The 19973-nt window shown below is 35.1% G+C and overlaps 1 long non-coding RNA gene across 2 annotated transcripts; it reads right to left on the reverse strand.

Annotated features, from left to right (window-relative positions):
- Positions 1-423: 423 nt before the first annotated feature.
- On the reverse strand, positions 424-15751 carry LOC120096266 (uncharacterized). 2 transcript variants are annotated; one of them, XR_005492502.2, is made up of 5 exons: positions 15608-15751; positions 12997-13078; positions 9966-10097; positions 8094-8169; positions 424-1619 (listed from the first exon to the last, which is right to left on the reverse strand). It is a non-coding gene; the product is annotated as an uncharacterized LOC120096266 (long non-coding RNA). The 2 variants fall into 2 exon arrangements; XR_010057029.1 differs by having other exon boundaries at positions 9966-13078.
- Between the last annotated feature and the right edge of the window lie 4222 nt (positions 15752-19973).

Below are 19973 nucleotides of genomic sequence, written 5' to 3' on the forward strand. Positions count from 1 at the left end.
TCTTTTCTGGTCCAATCTATTTGGAGTTCTGTAGGCTTCTTGTATGTCTATGGGTATCTCTTTTTTTAGGTTAGGGAAGTTTTCTTCTATGATTTTGTTGAAGATATTTACTGGTCCTTTGAACTGGGAGTCTTCACTCTCTTCTATACCTATTATCCTTAGGTTTGATCTTCTCATTGAGTCCTGGATTTCCTGTATGTTTTGGACCAGTAGCTTTTTCCGCTTTACATTATCTTTGACAGTTGAGTCAATGATTTCTATGGAATCTTCTGCTCCTGAGATTCTCTCTTCCATCTCTTGTATTCTGTTGGTGAAGCTTGTATCTACAGCTCCTTGTCTCTTCTTTTGGTTTTCTATATCCAGGGTTGTTTCCATGTGTTCTTTCTTGATTGCTTCTATTTCCATTTTTAATTCCTTCAACTGTTTGTTTGTGTTTTCCTGGAATTCTTTCAGGGATTTTTGCGATTCCTCTCTGTAGGCTTTTACTTGTTTATTAATGTTTTCCTGTGCTTCCCTAAGTGTGTTCATGTCTTTCTTGAAGTCCTCCAGCATCATGATCAAATATGATTTTGAAACTAGACCTTGCTTTTCTGGTGTGTTTGGATATTCCGTGTTTGCTTTGGTGGGAGAATTGGGCTCCGATGATGCCATGTAGTCTTGGTTTCTGTTGCTTGGGTTCCTGCGCTTGCCTCTCGCCATCAGATTATCTCTAGTGTTACTTTGTTCTGCTATTTCTGACAGTGGCTAGACTGTCCTATAAGCCTGTGTGTCAGGAGTGCTGTAGACCTGTTTTCCTCTCTTTCAGTCAGTTATGGGGACAGAGTGTTCTGCTTTCGGGCGTGTAGTTTTTCCTCTCTCCAGGTCTTCAGCTGTTCCTGTGGGCCTGTGTCTTGAGTTCACCAGGCAGCTTTCTTGCAGCAGAAAATTTGGTCTTACCTGTGGTCCTGAGGCTCAAGTTCGCTCATGGGGTGCTGCCCACGGGCTCTCTGCAGCGGCAGCAATCAGGAAGACCTGTGCCGCCCCTTCCGGGAGCTTCAGTGCACCAGGGTTCCAGATGGTCTTTGGCTTTTTCCTCTGGCGTCCGAGATGTGTGTGCAGGGAGCAGTCTCTTCTGGTTTCCCAGGCTTGTCTGCCTCTCTGAAGGTTTAGCTCTCCCTCCCACGGGATTTGGGTGCAGAGAACTGTTTATCAGGTCTGTTTCTTTCAGGTTCCGGCGGTTTCTCAGGCACAGGGGTCCTGCCGCTCCTGGGCCCTCCCCCACGGGAGCCCAGAGGCCTTATACAGTTTCCTCTTGGGCCAGGGATGTGGGCAGGGGTGAGCAGTGTTGGTGGTCTCTTCCGCTCTGCAGCCTCAGGAGTGCCCACCTGACCAGGTGGTTGGGTCTCTCTCTCACCGGGTCTGGGAGCAGAGAGCTGCTGCGGGCCGGGATCCGCGGGTGTGGGACTTCCGCTAAACACAGAACGTGCCCGGTCCTAGAGAAATTCTGCTTCCGTGTGTCCCAAGCTCACCAGGCAGCTTTCGTGCAGCAGAAATTTTGGTCTTACCTGTGGTCCCGAGGCTCAAGTTCGCTCGTGGGGTGCTGCCCAGGGGCTCTCTGCAGCGGCAGCAACCAGGAAGACCTGTGTCAACAAATTCTTATGTATATAAAAAACTCAGAACATGTTTGACCACTGTACAAACAATATTAATGCTTCTCCAAATTAACCCCATGACCATTGATATTACTCCACGCTTCCTTTTAATTAGTACATATTGGCTTTATAATTCATATCTCGGTTTTGAGAATAACATTACTATTAAACTGACTTTTTAATTTGTTATTGTTACAGCAATCTTGCAATAATTCGTAGCAGCCACTTGTTATTTGTACCCAACGCTGAGTAAAGGTCATTAATGCAATACCTATACCAAAAAGAACTTATTACCAATCGTGTTTTAGAGATAAATATGTCTAAAATGAATTGCATGGCTCTCCCAGAAACACATGGAAGTGCCAAAAATAAAATCTTTTACAACAGATTCAAAATATCCACATACAACCGCATTAACTTAAGTACAGAGAAAACCTCACACGGCCTCGTATTTTTTATTTTACGAACCATCTTTTATATTGATTTAGAAAGACATTTTACTTAAAATTGAGAGAATCTTGAATAAAATGTTTTCCAAAAACATTTTAGTAATTAAATGTTCAATATACTGTACAGGTAATTCTATATGAATTCTAATTGACATATTCCTAAATAAACCAACTTTGGACTCTGATATGTTTAATTTATTCTAGTTATAACCTCCAAGTATAAAATACATAAAGAAACTGCAGGCTTAAACTGGTTCTTATTATCCTCCCTCTTATCTTGTATGACATACATTTATTTCAAAGTATATAAACAACTGTGCACATCAAAAAAAAAAAACAACTCTGTTCTTGTGCTACTTCCGTGGAATTATAAATAACTTTTTTCCCTAAATAATAAGTATGTATTTAACCTGACACCGCTACATAATATCTCAAGTCATTCTTCGTGTTTTATTCAAATAATTGTAATCCTTTGGAGTTTATACACTATTTGGGTATCAGTGACCCTTATGTATCATTTTGGTTTCTTTATAATAATAATGATCTCAAAAAGTTATTGGTTGGGCTTTATCTTTGACTTTCTCTTGAAGAAGATTCTATTATAAAGTAGATGAGCCAGTTATCTTATACTTTCATGAAAGAAAAATGTGTGAAATTAGCATGTAGAAGATGGTGTATAATCATTTATATTTTCTACTTCAAGTCTACTCCGTGAATATATGCATGGTCAAAAGAATATAGATCTATCTTGTCTAATTGGATGGCTGTATATGTGTGGGCCACATGTGGGGCAGGCTCTGAATGGGTGTTCCTTCTGTGTCTGTTTTAATCTTTGCCTCTCCCTTCCCTGCCAAGGGTATTCTTATTCCCCTTCTAAAGAAGGAGTGAAGCATTCACATTTTGATCATCCGTCTTGAGTTTCATTTGTTCTAGGCATCTAGGGTAATTCAAGCGTTTGGGCTAATAGCCACTTATCAATGAGTGCATACCATGTGCGTTTTTCTGTGACAGGAGCCGGATGTAGATCGCTCCTGAGAGACACAGCCAGAATACAGCAAATACAGAGGCGAATGCCAGCAGCAAACCACTGAACTGAGAATAGGACCCCCGTTGAAGGAATCAGAGAAAGAACTGGAAGAGCTTGAAGGGGCTCGAGATCCCATATGTACAACAATGCCAAGCAACCAGAGCTTCCAGGGACTAAGCCACTACCTAAAGACTATACATGGACTGACCCTGGACTCTGACCTCATAGGTAGCAATGAATATTCTAGTAAGATCACCAGTGGAAGGGGAAGCCCTTGGTCCTGCTAAGACTGAACCCCCAGTGAACTAGATTGTTGGGGGGAGGGCGGCAATGGGGGGAGGATGGGGAGGGGAACACCCATAAAGAAGGGGAGGGGGAGGGATTAGGGGGATGTTTGCCCAGAAACCGGGACAGGGAATAACACTCGAAATGTATATAAGAAATACTCAAGTTAATAAAAAAAAATTAAAAAGAAAAAAAAGAATATAGATCAATATACTTGACTATGTAATACATATTAAGGTTATTTTATATCTTAGTACATGGGTCTATGAAAAACATTTTATCTATTACATGCCATAGAATTTAAGAACGTACCACTAGTTGCTGTAAACTCCCAAATATCATTCTACTTGCAGATATATCTATACCTCCAACTGATTTACTATACAAAAACCTAGTATAAGTTTACTTTATCATTTCTTACATATTTAAATATGTGAAGGGTAAAGAATGAGAAGATGAAAGATCAATAAACATTGTCACCAAGTAAGCCTGAGTTAAATTAATGTAAAACTCTGATGTTATCATTCCAATTCAGTAACAGAAAGAAACTTGCAAATTCTACAGCCTGTTATGCAAAATCAACCTCTTTTAAAATTATCTTTATGAATTGTATCAATCACTTAATAGAATTGCAAAGCATCCAGATGTGATTTTTCATGTTCCTATTCCCAGGAGGTTGAAATAGAAAGATGACCTGAGCTAATGAGAGTTCAGATTCATACTAGGGTAAATACAGGCACTGCATCTCAAAACAAAACCAAATACAGCAAAACAATGACAGCTGAAAATACACACACATCTATGAAAATATGTGCATTCATACAAACTATACAATACACAGAGAAAAATGTAGAAAATATTACATTAATGGTCATTTATTTTGGAAGAATATTATTTAAAAATAACAATAAAACAATATAATGAAAAGAATCAACAAATTAATAAAACCAGTGGTAACAAGAGACACATTATTCTTCATTAAAACCTGACTGTAAGACATATATACTGAAGATATCGAAGCCCAAAGAACTCCAAATAGATTGGACTAGAAAAAGAAAATCCTCCCATCACCTAATAGTCAAAACAGCAAATGCACTAAACAAAGAAAGAATATTAAAAGCAGTAGGGGAAAAAGGTCAAGAAACAGATAAATGCAGACCTATCAGAATTATACCAGACTTCTCACCAGAGACTATGAAAGCCAGAAGATCCTGGAGAGATGTCATACAGACCCTAAGAGAGCACAAATGCCAGCCCAGGTTACTGTACCCAGCAAAACTCTCAATTAATAATGGATAAACCAAGATATTCCATGACAAAACCAAATTTACACAATATCTTTCTACAAATCCATCCCAGCATAGGATAATAAATGGCAATGTCCAACACAAGGAAGCAAGCTACACCCTAGAAAAAGCAGGAAACTAATCTTTATGCAATAAAACAAAGAGAAGAGAAGCACACAAACATAATCTCACTTCCAAATATGAAAATAACCAGAAGCAACAATCACTATACCTTAATATCTCTCAACATCAATGGACTCAATTCCCCTATAAAAAGACACAGATTAACAAACCCGATACATAATGAGGACCCAGCATTCTGCTGTCTAGAGGAAACACACCTCAAAAACAAAGAAAAACACTATCTCAGAGTAAAAGGCTGGAAAACCACTTTCCAAGCAAATGGTCTGAAGAAGCAAGCTGTAGTAGCCATTCTAATATCGAATAAAATCGACTTTCAACAAAAAGTCATCAAAAAAGATAAGGAACGACACTTCATATTCATCAAAGGAAAGATCCACCTCTCAAATGAACTCTCAATCCTAAATATCTATGCTCCAAATACAAGGGCACTACATACATAAAAGAAACCTTACTAAAGCTGAAAGCACACATTGCACCTCACACAATAATAGTAGGAGATTTCAACACCTGGCTCTCATCAATGGACAGATCATGGAAACAGAAATCAAACAGAGACATAGACAGACTAACAGAAGTTATAGATCAAATGGATTTAACAGACATTTATAGAACATTTAACCCTAAAACAAAAGGATATACACCTTCTTCTCAGCACTTCATGGTACTTTCTCAAAAATTGCCCATATAATTTGTCACAAAACAGGACTCATCAGATAAAGATAAAAATAATCCCATGCCTCCTACCAGACCACCACAGGCTGAGGCTGGTCTTCAATAACAATAAGGAAAGAATGCAGGGATTATATAAGAAAATGGTGGAAACATTAACAAACCAAAGGCAGTGGATGACTGCAAGAAAACTGTTTCTCATATACACCAAGGCAATTTTACACATGATCCCATAAAGATTGTGACAATCTGTTTGTTTAGCAATGGTGACATTACTAATTGATGACGTTTATAACCTGGGCACCTTCACTTTTGCTCTCTTGTATCTAGCATAGCTTCATTCTGGGAACACTATGGCTAAAGGAAAAGAGGGATTAATTTTTATGGGAGAAGATAATGATTTGATTATATTTTAATACAAAATTGCAAGATAAATTGTTTTGATTTAAAAACATTTCCATTGCGATATTTTAGGATTTATTAAATTCTTAAATCCTTGCTGAATCTCATTGAATTTCAAGATGTCAAGTCAATAATAATAGTTCCATTTATAACATCTGCTTCCCAGCAACATTCAAAAGTTGAAGCTGTTACATTGCATCCCTATTCTGATGTCTAAGGAGTTTTTCTTATCTGTGTAGTTTTCAGCAACACAAGGAATGTTAGTTATTATAACATTGTACTTTAATGTGTTGTCTTTAAAGAAGCTTTGCTGTCTTTTAAATCTCAATAAAATATATGAGTGTTCTTTTTTCTTTTTTTCCCCCATCTTTATTAACTTGAGTATTTTTTGATTGTTATTCCCCTTCTGGGTTTCCAGGTCAACATCCCCCTAACCCCTCCCCTATCCCTTCTCTATAGGTGTTCCCCTCCCCATCCTCCCCCCATTACCGCCCTCTCCCCAACAATCATGTTCATATGAGTGTTTTTTAAGAGGATCTACTGGATAGACCCTTTCCCTTTGTGTTCTGTATCTTGGAGAAATAAATTAAGAGTCTATCATACACTAGTGTGTACTTTGTTCTCATATTTAATTAATTTGTCAACCCAAAGCCTCATTGAATCATCTGGGTTGAAGACTGTGATAATTTTTGGCAAGGAATCAGTACTTTATTTCTGAAATGCATTTTAACATCAAAATTTATTTCATGATTGACAAATATTTTTGTTTTTGAGTCAATGATTTAGCCTATGTGAGTTCTCATTAAGTCTCATTTTCAGATGTTTTAATGTTCACTCACCCAGTATTGAAACGTGAAAGCCACGTGTAGTGGTTTAAGAAATATGTACAGTGTTGTATATTTGTCATGTATATATTCATTTATATCATACATACATTGTTCAATGCTTTTCAATGTGTTAGGAAATTACTCCTGAGCACAAATGGGAACTATAAACTGGAATAGTAGGTGACACGATAGAGTGTGAGGAGATGAACTTGTAAAAAACAAAGAAGTAATAATTTTCTTCTTACATCATGATGAAATAATATAATTAATCCATAAAATATATTACACATTCTGTGAATGTACTTTTTAACCATTTTCCTTCACTTTTCAGTGCTGAATAACTAAAGTTTACTCTGTAAACTTAGCATTTGTAATAAATTGATTTTTATTGTATATGTTCTTTACTTACATTTCAAATGTTATCCCCTTTTCTGGTTTCCTCTCTGGAAAGCACCTATTCGATACCCCATTCTCCATGCTTCCGTGAGGGTACTACCCATCCACCCACCCAGCCACCTACTCATTTCAAGTAATTGTTATGAAGTCCCTTGAATTGACATGCTCCGAAGCTGGCTTGTAACTGACTCCTTATTCAAGGAGAAAATCCTCTTTCTGGCCCCATTGATATTCATTTTTAGTTCCCTTCTGGTTGAATTAATTATATTTATATTCAGGAAGATAATTAAGATGCCAACCTAATTTTCTAAAGAGATCTTTCCCAAAGGGGATCACAACTCACTGAGGAAGTCCTCTTGAAAACTGGTTACCGATTTCTCCCACCTGAATCTGTCACTAAGTAGTCTGCCTCATGTAGGCCTGGAATCAACGGCCATTGATAAATCACATGAAATCACTGAAATTTTGAGTCAAAGGAGACATTTGTCTCTTTAAATTGTTCATATCATAAACTTTTCTCATAATAGTGGGGGAAAACCCCAGCTAGAAAAAAAAAGAAGAAGCGTTCTATCCCTATTGTTTCAATTAATTTAGTGTATGGGTTCCAAAACAGAATATATTCATTAGAGGACAATTGTACCTGTCAATTTTACCCTTCTATTATGTGACATCTAGGTAGCAAACTGAAACTCTCAGGTAGAAAAGTACCATTTCCTAATGATCTATTTTAAAAGACTTTGTTTTTATAAAAGGTGTTTTCTATTTCTCAGTGACAACCTAAGATATGAGATGATATGTTTAAATTATTTAATATGTAACCATTATATTTAATTATTTAGAAGAAAAGCAACTCTTTTCAGGCAATGCAAAAGATCACTTTGATATTAATATATTATAAATTTTCATATTTCTGTTTAGTTATCATAAGTCATCTGTTCATTTATTATAAATTTTATGTTTATTTTCCACTAATTTACCTCCTTCTGCATGTATGCAACTGTGTGTAGGCATTTGCTTGTAGACATCAGAACCAGGGATCAGATCACTGGGAACCTGGAGGTACAACAGTTCACCATCTGATTAAGAAGAATTCTGGGATCAGAACATTGGCCCTTATAATAAAGCAAGAAGGTTTTTAATCCTGAGCCATCTTTATACTTTCTAATTTTATAAAAATACTACTTAAATATGTATTGTGTTTCATCTTCCAGATGAAAATTCACTTAGTCAGTGATATGATGAGAAATAAAACATTCTGAATAATTATGAAAAATCCTTCAGATATTTAATAATTTTGTTTGCCAGCAGATATATCAGCATATTCAAAAGTCTTATTACTTATCAGATCCATAATTAAGATATTAGATAATTTAGTGTAGTTTCCTAAACTTAAAAAATTGTGGATAATATTTAAGAACTTTATTCCTTGTTGACGCATAAATATTTATTTTGGTATCCAATGTAGCTGATATGCTTTTTATCCCTCCTGCCAGGAAACTCTCACTGCATAGAGGAACATCAAATTTAAATAGCATCAGCCATAACCTCAAGCCCTATCATGTACAGTACATTTGGTCATTTTATCTTAATCAGTTTCCTCAGTCATGCAAGAGAGCAATTAACTACAGTCACATACATGGACACAGACAGAGAAATGAGAGAGTTAAATTACATCATAAATCAAATGTCCATACATTGAATGAAATGTGAAATTATTGGTTTAACTCTAAGAGAGCTTAAAAATAACATGGAAGGTTTATGATTGTTAGATTCCCTGCACTGACATGTTAGTAAGTAAATTCTCAGGGTGGAGAGCAAAGTTTAATACAGTAAAGAAATTATGACTGAATTTAAAATACTTCAAATTCAATTTTTAAAATGCTCTAAGATTTTAGATACAGTACTTTATTTTTTAAGATGGTGTGACAGATTTAATCTTAGGATAAGTTTAAATACTCATTGATTTTATTTATTGAACTATGTTAGGATTTCAGGTGTAATTTTGAGTACTCTATATCCTGAAGTTTCATTTGAGCAAGATATGATAAAATACAGAGATAATGGTATCTAAAATACACACAGATTAGAGCTGTGCCTAGAATGTTAAGATACTAAAGGCAGTACATGTTGGTTGCTTATAACCTGAAAATCTGAAATTTAAACTACTGTCAATCTTTAACCTTGTATATACCAGCAAATGTGCAAAATCCCACTGTTGACCTCATTTTAAGGGTTTAAGATAAAATGCACAGCCCACACTCTTAAAATAGCCTATCAAATTTTCTTCGGTGTGTGCACAAAACCGATTTGAAACAAAGTAAATTGATGTCTAGGCTTTGGTCCCATCCCTAACACATTTCATTATTTTTATGCAAATATTTCCAAACTGCCAACACATGACAAATTAGAAACACTTCTTGTCCCAGCTTTTCGGAGATTTTCAATTGAACTCTCATTTCATCTTTGTACAAAAACCAGTGCCATTTTTTCTTGTTCAAATTACAGTTTGCTATTCATCCATAGACATTTTTGAATCTGAAATAATTGTTTGATTTCCTGCTTTACAAGACATTTCTTGCCTCTTTCTTCAGAAGAAGAGATTGCCACAATTTACAAGTCACTGCTGTTGCTTCTGAAACTGAACCTTCTGTGCAGAACATTGACTTCAATTTAATTACTGTTTATGCACGTGTTTTACTCGATTTTGAATCAGAGTAAAATAAAGTGGTTCAGAGTTATTCACGCATCTGATGTCTGTCCAACAATAAGTTTGCTGTATTTTTTTCCAAATGCCCTCTGTAAATGCTTACCTATAATAAAACAAGGTACTAATTGAAATAGGTAAAGACCTTTAGTATTTACTTGACCAGCCGGTGTCCATTGAAGTTGTAAAGCAGATGCTGTCGAGGATGTGGAGAAGGAGGAACACACTTCCCTTGCTGGTGGAAATGCAAGCTGGTACAACTACTCTGGAAAACAAGCTAATGGCTCCTCAGAAAATGGAAAATATTTCTACCTGATTACCCAGCTATACAATTCCTGTGCATATACCCAAAAATGCTCCAACATATAACAAGGACACATGCTCAACCATGTTTATAGCAGCCTTATTTATAATAACCAGAAGCTGGGAAAAACCAAGATGTCCCTCAACTGAGGAAAGATACAGAAATGTGGTACATTTACAAAATGGAGTATTATACAACTATTAAAAACAATGACTTCATCAAATTCACAGGCAAATAGATGAAAATAGAAAATATCTTCCAGAGTGAGGTAACCTAATCACAATAAAACAAACACACATGGTATGTATTCACTGATAAGTGGATGGTAGTCCAAATCTTGAAATGTCCATAATACAACCCACAGACCATGTGAAACTCAAGAAGAAAAACCAAAGTGTGGATGCTTTAGTCATAAAGGGGGACCAAAATAATTACAGGAGGTAGATGGATAGAGGGATCTGGAAAGGTAAGAGGAAGGGGAAGCTAAGTGGGGTGGGGGAGCGGGTAAGATAATGTGAAAGAAAAGACAGGGGAGCGTATGAACAGTTGGTTATCAGTTGCAACTTCTCTTAAATCCACATGACCCATTTTATTATAGTGAATGTCTAAAAAAGAGATAAGTCATTGGCAAAAGATGGAGGATGGGTAACCTAGAGAAATTTATAGTGCTCTTTTCTAAATGACTTTAGTCTCTTTATAATGACATAGAAAAATAATACCTAGACTACTCCTTAATAGTATGAGTGGACTCAATTATCCATTACCCCTCCTTTTCTATATAAGGTGTGACACTACCTCCTAGGAACTAGTATAATTTGATAGTTTTCAATAAAATGAAAACATCAAGCTTAAAAAAACCTTAACTCATAAAGGAATTATTAGTAGTGAATATTAATTTTATATTAATCTAAAATACCAACTGAAATTCCCACAAAATAAGGCTTGATTGCATTATCTTATACATATTTCAATAATTTTGAATTAACTAATGAATATGAATTTAAAGCTACTTCTGTTTATTTTCCATCACTGAGTTTACTACTATATTTTAAATCTATTTTATGGTAGGGGAGCACTATACAGAAGCAGGATGAGTGAGGATGAGATAGGAGGTTTGTGGAAGGTAAACCAGGAAGGGGGATAACATTTGAAATGTAAATAAATGAAATATCCAATAAAATTTTTTAAAAATGTATTTCACTCTAAAAAATTCCAGTTTCAGAATTACATATGTAAGTTAAAATAGTTTATATAGTTTTTGGGACTTCGTAGATGGAAAATCCATGTAACATATCAAGAATGATGCAATAATTATGAGATAATAGTGACAAAAGAGTAGAGGAATGATTTTTTTCCTCCAGAGACAAACAATTCAGCAGTGCAGGAAGCAAATTAATAGTGAATATTGTAGTGTATTTAAATATACTTAACTAGAAAATGTGCAATATTTAGGAAACATGGCATAAATCCTATCATAATGTATTATATCTTTCCAGTAGTATATTTTGATCAAAGCTTCTTTTCTGCCAAATCCTCCCAGATCCAATATCCCACATCTGTTTAAGGCCGAGAGTAGCATCCGTCTTTGAGACTAAATTTAGATATTTAGAAAAAATGTTTGATATTATGCCAATTTTTCAGAACAACTGTTCACTGAACAGGAAGAATTCACACTCATGGCTGATTCAGGATGCTGAAAATTGGTGATAACTGAGGACTGAGCCCTAATCAAGACAGTAAACCACCTCACCTAGAGTTCAGGGAAAATATCCGAAAGAGTGAACAGATTTTAAAAGATGGAAATAGAAGTGCTGAGGCATGTTATCAAGGGGGTATGAAATAGTTTGCTAATAACCAATTAATGATCCTGGAGGGGCTTGTTGCTTTTACACCTCTAATCTGAATTATTGATAGTTCCATGAGAGGAGCAGTCTCTGTCTGGTATTGGGCACCCACTGGTGAGACCATCAGCAAAGAATACATACAAACTGACGTTGTCATAGACAGACAGGGATGAAAAGAATAAGTAAGAGGAAGCATGAAGGCAATCAAAAATGCATTATGTTTGTGCACAAAATTGCCAAAGACGAAAGTTATTAAATAAAAAATCATATGTGCCATTTTTCATGTAATTATAATAAACAACAAACCAAAAAATTGAAGGGGCAACTGAAGTTTTTCATAATTTCTTCCTGTTCATGAGACTCCAGCCACAGGCCCTTACCTTTCATAAGTAGCATTCTCTAGAATGGTGTATTTCTAGTTATGGATCCCAAAAGCTCTTCCCCCAGGGTGTTATTTAATAATAACCAATGTAGGCTATAAAGAGACTAATGATTTGTATACTCTTTGCTCAACACTAATTGACATTGGATTAAAAACTTATTTACAACATTTTAATCTGACCATTCTATTAGGAAGAAAGTAATAGAATATAATCTTCAAATCCTTTTATATTCTAGAACAAACATGGAGGGATTATTAGCTTCTAATTCTAGGTCTCCAGATTCCAAAAAAATATATGAATATAAAAAGAAAATAAGTCTGCAAGGCTAGGTTTAAGACTTGTTTATAAAAACATTTAAAAACTATATAAGTAACTTCACGTGTTCATTTAATGCTTTTAAGTGAAGCAAAAGAAGACAATATATATTCTATCAGAAGGTAATTATTGAACTTTAAGTATGTATAATTTAGAATAATATCATCACTTAAATCATTTTAATAAGATCCACTTAGGTGTTTTATCAAACTCAGAAAGATAGCACACTAAAGAACAATAATGTTGGTAATAGACAACTGTGTTATCTTATCATAAGCAAGTAACTATTCAAATAATTATAACTGCGAAATTTTATCAAGCTTCTCTTACCTGTTACCTTGGTTAGAAGCATTATATGTGCAATCTTGTCATATAAACATCTGATTTCACAGTGTTTAAATATGATTTGACACTGGGGAGGAAATAGCCAGAAAAGAAAAAGTACATTATATAAGTTGGTGACAAGTATGTCAAAGGAAGAGAATGCACCAAAGATTTACGCTAGCATCAAGGTGACATATTTGAATAGACAGCCAAAGAAAATAAAGGGGCGAACAGCAAGGGTCTGTGTAGATGTGAAACTGGTGCCATCAAGACAGAGCCAACCTTCTCTGGAGGCGTTAAAACAACAACAAGATAATATTTTTGGAAGTAAATCAAAGCTCATGTAGAGCTATGTCATACATTTTCTGTGTTTAACATTGTTCTTTGTTTTAGTTTTAATTTTGTATGAGAAAGTAATTGAAATACCTTGAGCAAGTTCAAATGGGCAGAACCAAAGCAAACACAGTCAGACCAATTAAATTTGAATGTCAGATAAGGTTTGAATAAGTTTACATACATAACCCAAATAATGCATGGTATATATTTTGGTAAAATATACTTACTATCTAGTATTTTATTATTCCAATATTATGCATCTAATATAAACAAATTATTCTGTATTTTTATCCTATGACATGATAAACTGTGGGATAGAAGTAGGAGAATGTTGACTATATTATAATAAATGCAAATGCTTTTATTCTTTTATTTTAAACTATTTTTCTGGCTAGTTTTTATGTTGCTAGCACCACATTAAAGTGCAAAGCTACTTATGGGAGGAAATATTGTTTTGGCTAGTAATCAGGGCACTAGATGCATGCCACAGGTGGATTTTATTTGGCCGCAAAGCAAAAGTCTGAGAGGAAATGTACTCTAGTAGAATATATTTTTATGAACATGCCTCATACCTTTACTGTACCTTGCAGTTAAGTTAATAATGTGCTGTAAGTTGATTTCAAATGATGCCCTCAATCTGTTTGCCTACTGTGTACTTAGACTCTAAGTTTAAGCTGTCTCTAGGGAAACAATATAACTACCCTTACAACACCTCTCACTTCTGCCAGATTTTCTAACCTGAGTTAAACGAACAAGTACATTCGCTTCCATGCTTCTTACTAGAACATGTGCGTGGGTTGTAATGTATTCTTAAAATAGCAAACAATTGAAAGCAACTTTAGACCAAACAAATATTCACCATACGGACTGAAAAACGACATTTGGCTATAACTGGATAACATTTACTTGTAATTTTGAGTGCTAGTCAAAATAAGTTGGTGTCCACAAAGTAACTTCTTTCCTTGTGAAGCTGGTAAAGTTTTCGTTGTAGAAAAACATTCTTAATTTCTTTCCCATACAATATTTTCTACACTTTTTAAAAAGTATGGACCAAAATACCATTGTGGAGAGGTAATAGACAGCTGAATCAGGCACATACAACACACAGGTAACTGACCATAAACTACAGACAGAGGACACAAGGGGTGAAGTAGAGAATTCAGCACTGGGATCAGTCTTGGTTTAAACTACTCCAAGCGGAAGTTGTTTTATGTCTCATGCTTTGCATATTCCATCAATGCAGGGCTGGCCTTCTGAAAGTGTACCACTTTTAATTTCTAGCAAACTACTTTTCCCACGGAAATTACATCCTAAAGGTGCCACCAATTTCAGAAACAACTTATGACCATGGGCTCAAATACATGATCCAATAAGATGCATTCACATACAACCACATTCTGCTTCCTGATGTCATGTACTTATAAGTCAAAACGCATTTTTCAAAGGCCCAACTACCATCATTCAAAGCTCTAAAGGCCGTTATGAGATTCAAAGCAATCTTTTAACTGTTATTCCTCCTATTGCAATTATAAAATAAATACAAATAGCACCATTTCAGCACATTGTAGGACCATGTAAGCACGCCCTTTCCCAAGGGGAAATGTAGAAGCACAATAGGAAAAGTTGGATCAAAACAAGACCAAAATTCATTGTGGTAAATATCAAACTGAAATCACTAAAGTAAAGCCATCTTTTCCTAGCTCTATACTGTGTCTATCTAGACAGTTCTCAGTTTGCCACCCCCAGCCCCCAAATAATTACATCTCCATTGCCTTTTGGAACTGTTCATGACCCTGACCGTGTTCCAGATGTATTAGTGAAGACAACGAATGTTTGTGTAAGCTAAAATTTACCTAAATGAAACACAAATAAAAAAGTCACACGTGGTGTCTGGAAAATACTGCTAAGCTTTGCAAAGTGACAGATGTTGCAAATATACTCAAACACCTCTGCCAACCCACTCAAACATTGTTGTAATTTATGATTTTTGTTTTAAAAACACTATACCTCTTATATTTTTGCACTGAGATCTTGAAATATGAGCTTGATCTTGGTTGATAGCTAATAAAAGACACATATTTTTAATTTCTTAATTGGTACAGTCAGAATCTCATTTCAAAATATTTTTTCTCCATGTCTGGTATATTTAAGGCTCAGGATGTGATGGGATCACATGGACTTCAAAGCCTCTAGCCCTCTAGCTCTGACGTTTGCAATAAGCAAAGCACTTCTCTTGGGATATCTCATAATTCTTATCTACATGGTACATGTCTACACCAACCTGGCATCTCCAGCATCCTGGCTTAATTACACCTTAAACTTCACCTCCACAGCTACATGCAGCTTCTCAGGACTTCCCTTCACAAATGTTGATCCTACCACCTATTACCTAACAATGCTAATTCTGACTCCCTCAGCTTTGCATCATTTCTGCTCAGTATGATGTGGATGTCACTGCCCTGTACTGCTGCTAGCATAAGATGTAACCTAGCCCATGTGGATCATAGCTACATGACCTCTATATGTTGCACCTGTAGACAGATTTCCATTAATAGTTGTATTCATACATAGGTCATTCTCATTTGAGACTCTCCTTTCAAATGTATTTATAATTACAAAATGAATCTTATATATTGGTAGTATCTCTTGTATCATTTTATAACACAATAGTTTTAAAATGATGTTAAACTGTTTAACAATTTCTGCAGCTTTTAGCACATATTTTGGGTCTTTTTGAATTTGCCTGTGCTTTTTCCTTTCCTTTCCTTTCCTTTCCTTTCCTTTCCTTTCCTTTCCTTTCCTTTCCTTTCCTTTCCTTTCCTTTCCTTTCCTTTCCTTTCCTTTCCTTTTCTTTCTTTCTTTCTTTCTTTCTTTCTTTCTTTCTTTCTTTCTTTCTTTCTTTCTTTTTTTAGTATAGAATAGAGTTTTTTCAGGATATGGGGAGGGAGTTAAGAGCGTAATATGGGTGGAGAGAGAGAGAGAGAGAGAGAGAGAGAGAGAGAGGAGAGAAGTAGAGAAATGACGGAGTAGAGGAGTAGAAGAATATAGGCCAGCCATGAGTACGTCGGGAGAAGGGAAGAGGGGATAGGGAAAGGACATAATAAGGGAAGAGGTTAAGAGCAAGGGAGAACAAGAGCACTTTTGCCTTTCTTACCTGGACTTTTTTTTATATTTTTTCTCTACTTCACATTTTCTCTCCCTGCAGAGATCAAGAACAATGTACAGTAACCAAGTAAGCCTGAGTGCTAATCTCTCCTGATTCTGTTAACAGAATCCTTAATTCTCATTGACATGCTGATGTTTCACTTGACATGTAAATGGGGGAACATGCTCATAGAAGCAGGGGGAGAGGGGATGGGATAAGGGGTTTATGAACATAAACAAGGAAAGGGGATAGCATTTAAAATGTAAATAAAAAATCCAATAAAACACAAAAAGCAAATTAAAAATAAAATAATATATATTATATAACATATGCATATGTATACATGAATAGATAGTATATATAATATTTACAATATCTATGATATCCAGCCATACAGGTATATGAATTAATTAATATATATTAAATTCATTAATATATATAGTTATGCATACTCTTTAGGGAATAATTTTAAGATAGTATTGTATATTCATTTCAATATATGGTATATATCATATACTCATAATAGCATTGCTTTAAATATTAAGCATTTGCTACTAATGATGCAAAGGATAAAAATTATTAAATACAAGTTTGACTAAGAATATATAAAAACATGCTGTATTTGTGATAATGAGATAAATAAACGTTAATTACTCATATACATTATCTCTGGGTGCATACATTCTAATTTTACATAACTTAAGAGTGAAGCAACATATTATAATTTCTAATTGTATTTTCAAATATATACTGATGAAGAAAACAGAGCATTAGCAAATAGGCAAAGATCAAAGTACACTATGAAGTAACTCAAATTTATATGCTAAATATAATTAATTCTCATACTAAGAAAGAATCTGCTAAATTCATCGAACACTCACACATGTATGCCTAATATTCTGTCAAATCTTAGAAGAACAAAATAGTGTGTATAAGATTTTTCAAGCAAATGGTCCCACGAAACAAGGTGAATTAAGCATTCTAATATCAAATAAAGTTGACTTTCAACTAAAAGTTATCAAAAAAGATATGGAAAGATACTTCATACACATCACAGGAAAAATCTACCAAGATGCAGTATCACATACATTAAAGAAACATTACTAAAGCACAAAGCTTACATTGTACCGCACATAATAATAGTGGGAGACTTCAAACTTCAAAACCCTACTCTTATTAATGGGCAAATCATAAAAAAAAAAGACTATACCTTCTCCCCAGCAATTCATAGTACTTTCTCTAAAATTGACCATATACCTGGTTACAAGATTGAAATAATCCCATGCATTCTATCAGATCACCATATACTAAGACTGATCTTCAACAACAGTAACAATAACAAAAATGGAAGTCCACATATGAAAGGGAAAGCCCTTGAACCTGCCAAGGTTGGATTCCCAGTGTAGGGGATTGTTGGGGGTGGGCAGGTAAGGGCAGATGGATGGGGAGGGGAACACCCTTATCCAAGGGAGGGGGAAAGGTTAGGGAGCTGATGTACAGGAAACAGGGAAAGGGAATAACATGTGAAATGTAAATAAGAAATACCCAATTTAAAAAAATGAAAAATAAAAAAGAAAGTCCACATACACCTGGAAGATGAACAGTGCTCTATTCAATGATAACTTAGTAAAGGGAGAAATAAAGAAAGAAAAGAAAGACTTTTTAGAATTTAATGAAAATGAAGGTACAACATACCCAAACATACGGGATATAATAAAAGTAGTGCTAAGAGGAGAACTTTGGAGTACCTCAAAAAGAAACTGCAGCTTGACAGCACAGTTAAAAGAAAGCTCTAGAACAAGAAGAAGAAAATACACCCAAGAGGAGTAAAAACCCAGAAACTGGTTCTTTGAAAAATCAACAAGATAGATAAACACTTAGCCAGACTAACCAGGGGAACAGAGACAGTATAAAAGATAACAAAATCAAAAATGAAAAGGGAGGCATAGCAACAGAATCTGAGAAAATTCAAAAAATTATCAGATCCTACTAAAAGCATATATTCAACAAAAGTAGACGATCTGGATGAAATGGACAATTTTCTAGACAGGTACCAGGTACCAGGTACCAAAGTTAATCAGAATAAGATAAACCATTTAAACAGTCTCACAACTTCTAAACAAATATAAGTAGTTAATAAAACTCTCCCAACCCCAAAATACCCAGGACCAGATATGTTTAGTAGAGAATTTTATCAGACCTTCATAGAAAACCTGATACTAGTGCAGTCCAAACTATTCCACAGAATAGAAGCAGAAGGAACACTATCCACTTCTTTCGATAAAGCCACAATTATCCTTATACATAAATTACACAAAGACCCAACAAATAAAAAGAACTTCAGATCAATTTCCCTTATGAGTATCAAAACAAAAATACTTAATAAAATTCTCACAAGCCGAATCCAAGAACACATCAAAATGATCATCCATCATGATCAAGTGGGCTTCAACCCAGGGATGCAAGAATGGTCAGTATATGGAAATCCATCAACATAATCCACTACATAGACAAACTCAAAAAAAAAAAAACCACATGATCATTTCATTAGATGCTGAGAAAGCATTTGACAAAATCCAACACCCATTCATGTTAAAAGTCTTGAAAAGGTTAGGAATTCAACACCCATACCTAAACAGTAAAAGCAATATACAGTAAACCGGTAGCCAAAATCAAAGTAAAGGGAGAGAAACTCAAAGCAACCCACTAAAATCAGGGACTAGACAAGGCTGCCCACTCTCTCCATACTTATTCAATATAGCACTGGAAATCCTAGCCAGAGCAACCAGACAACAAAAAGAGTTCAAAGGGATACAAATTGGAAAGGAAGAAGTCAAAAGATCACTAATTCCAGATGATATGATAGTATAGTCAAGTGATCCCCAAAATTCCTCCAGAGAACCCATAAACCTGAAAAACAACTTCAGCAAAATGGCTGGATATAAAAATAAACAAACAGTAACCTTCCTCTACTCAGAGGATAAACAGACTGAGAAAGAAATTAGGTAAATGACACCCTTCACAATAGTCACAAATAATATAAAATTCCTTTGCATAACTCTAACCAAGCAAGTGATAGATCTGTATGACAAGAAATTCAAGTCTCTGAAGAAAGAAATCGAAGATCTCAGTATATGGAAAGATCTCCAATGCTCATGGACTTGAAGGATTAATATAGTAAAAATGATCATCTTGCCAAAAGCCTTCTATAGATACCATCAAAATTCCAATTCAACTCTTTAAAGAGTTAAAAATAGCAATTCTTTAACTCACTTGGAATATCAAAAAACCTCAGATAGCAAAAGCTATTAACAATATAAAAGCTTCGGGGGAATCACCATCCCTGATTTCAAGCTGCATTATAAAGCAATCATGATAACTACTGCATGGTATTGGTACAGAGGCAGGCAGGGAGATAAGTGGAATAGAATTGAAGACCCAGAAATGAACCCACACACCTATGGTCACTTGATCTTTGAAAAAGTAGCTAAAACCATCCAGT

This window comes from Rattus norvegicus, chromosome 13, assembly GCF_036323735.1.
Source record: "Rattus norvegicus strain BN/NHsdMcwi chromosome 13, GRCr8, whole genome shotgun sequence".
Lineage (NCBI taxonomy): Eukaryota > Metazoa > Chordata > Mammalia > Rodentia > Muridae > Rattus > Rattus norvegicus.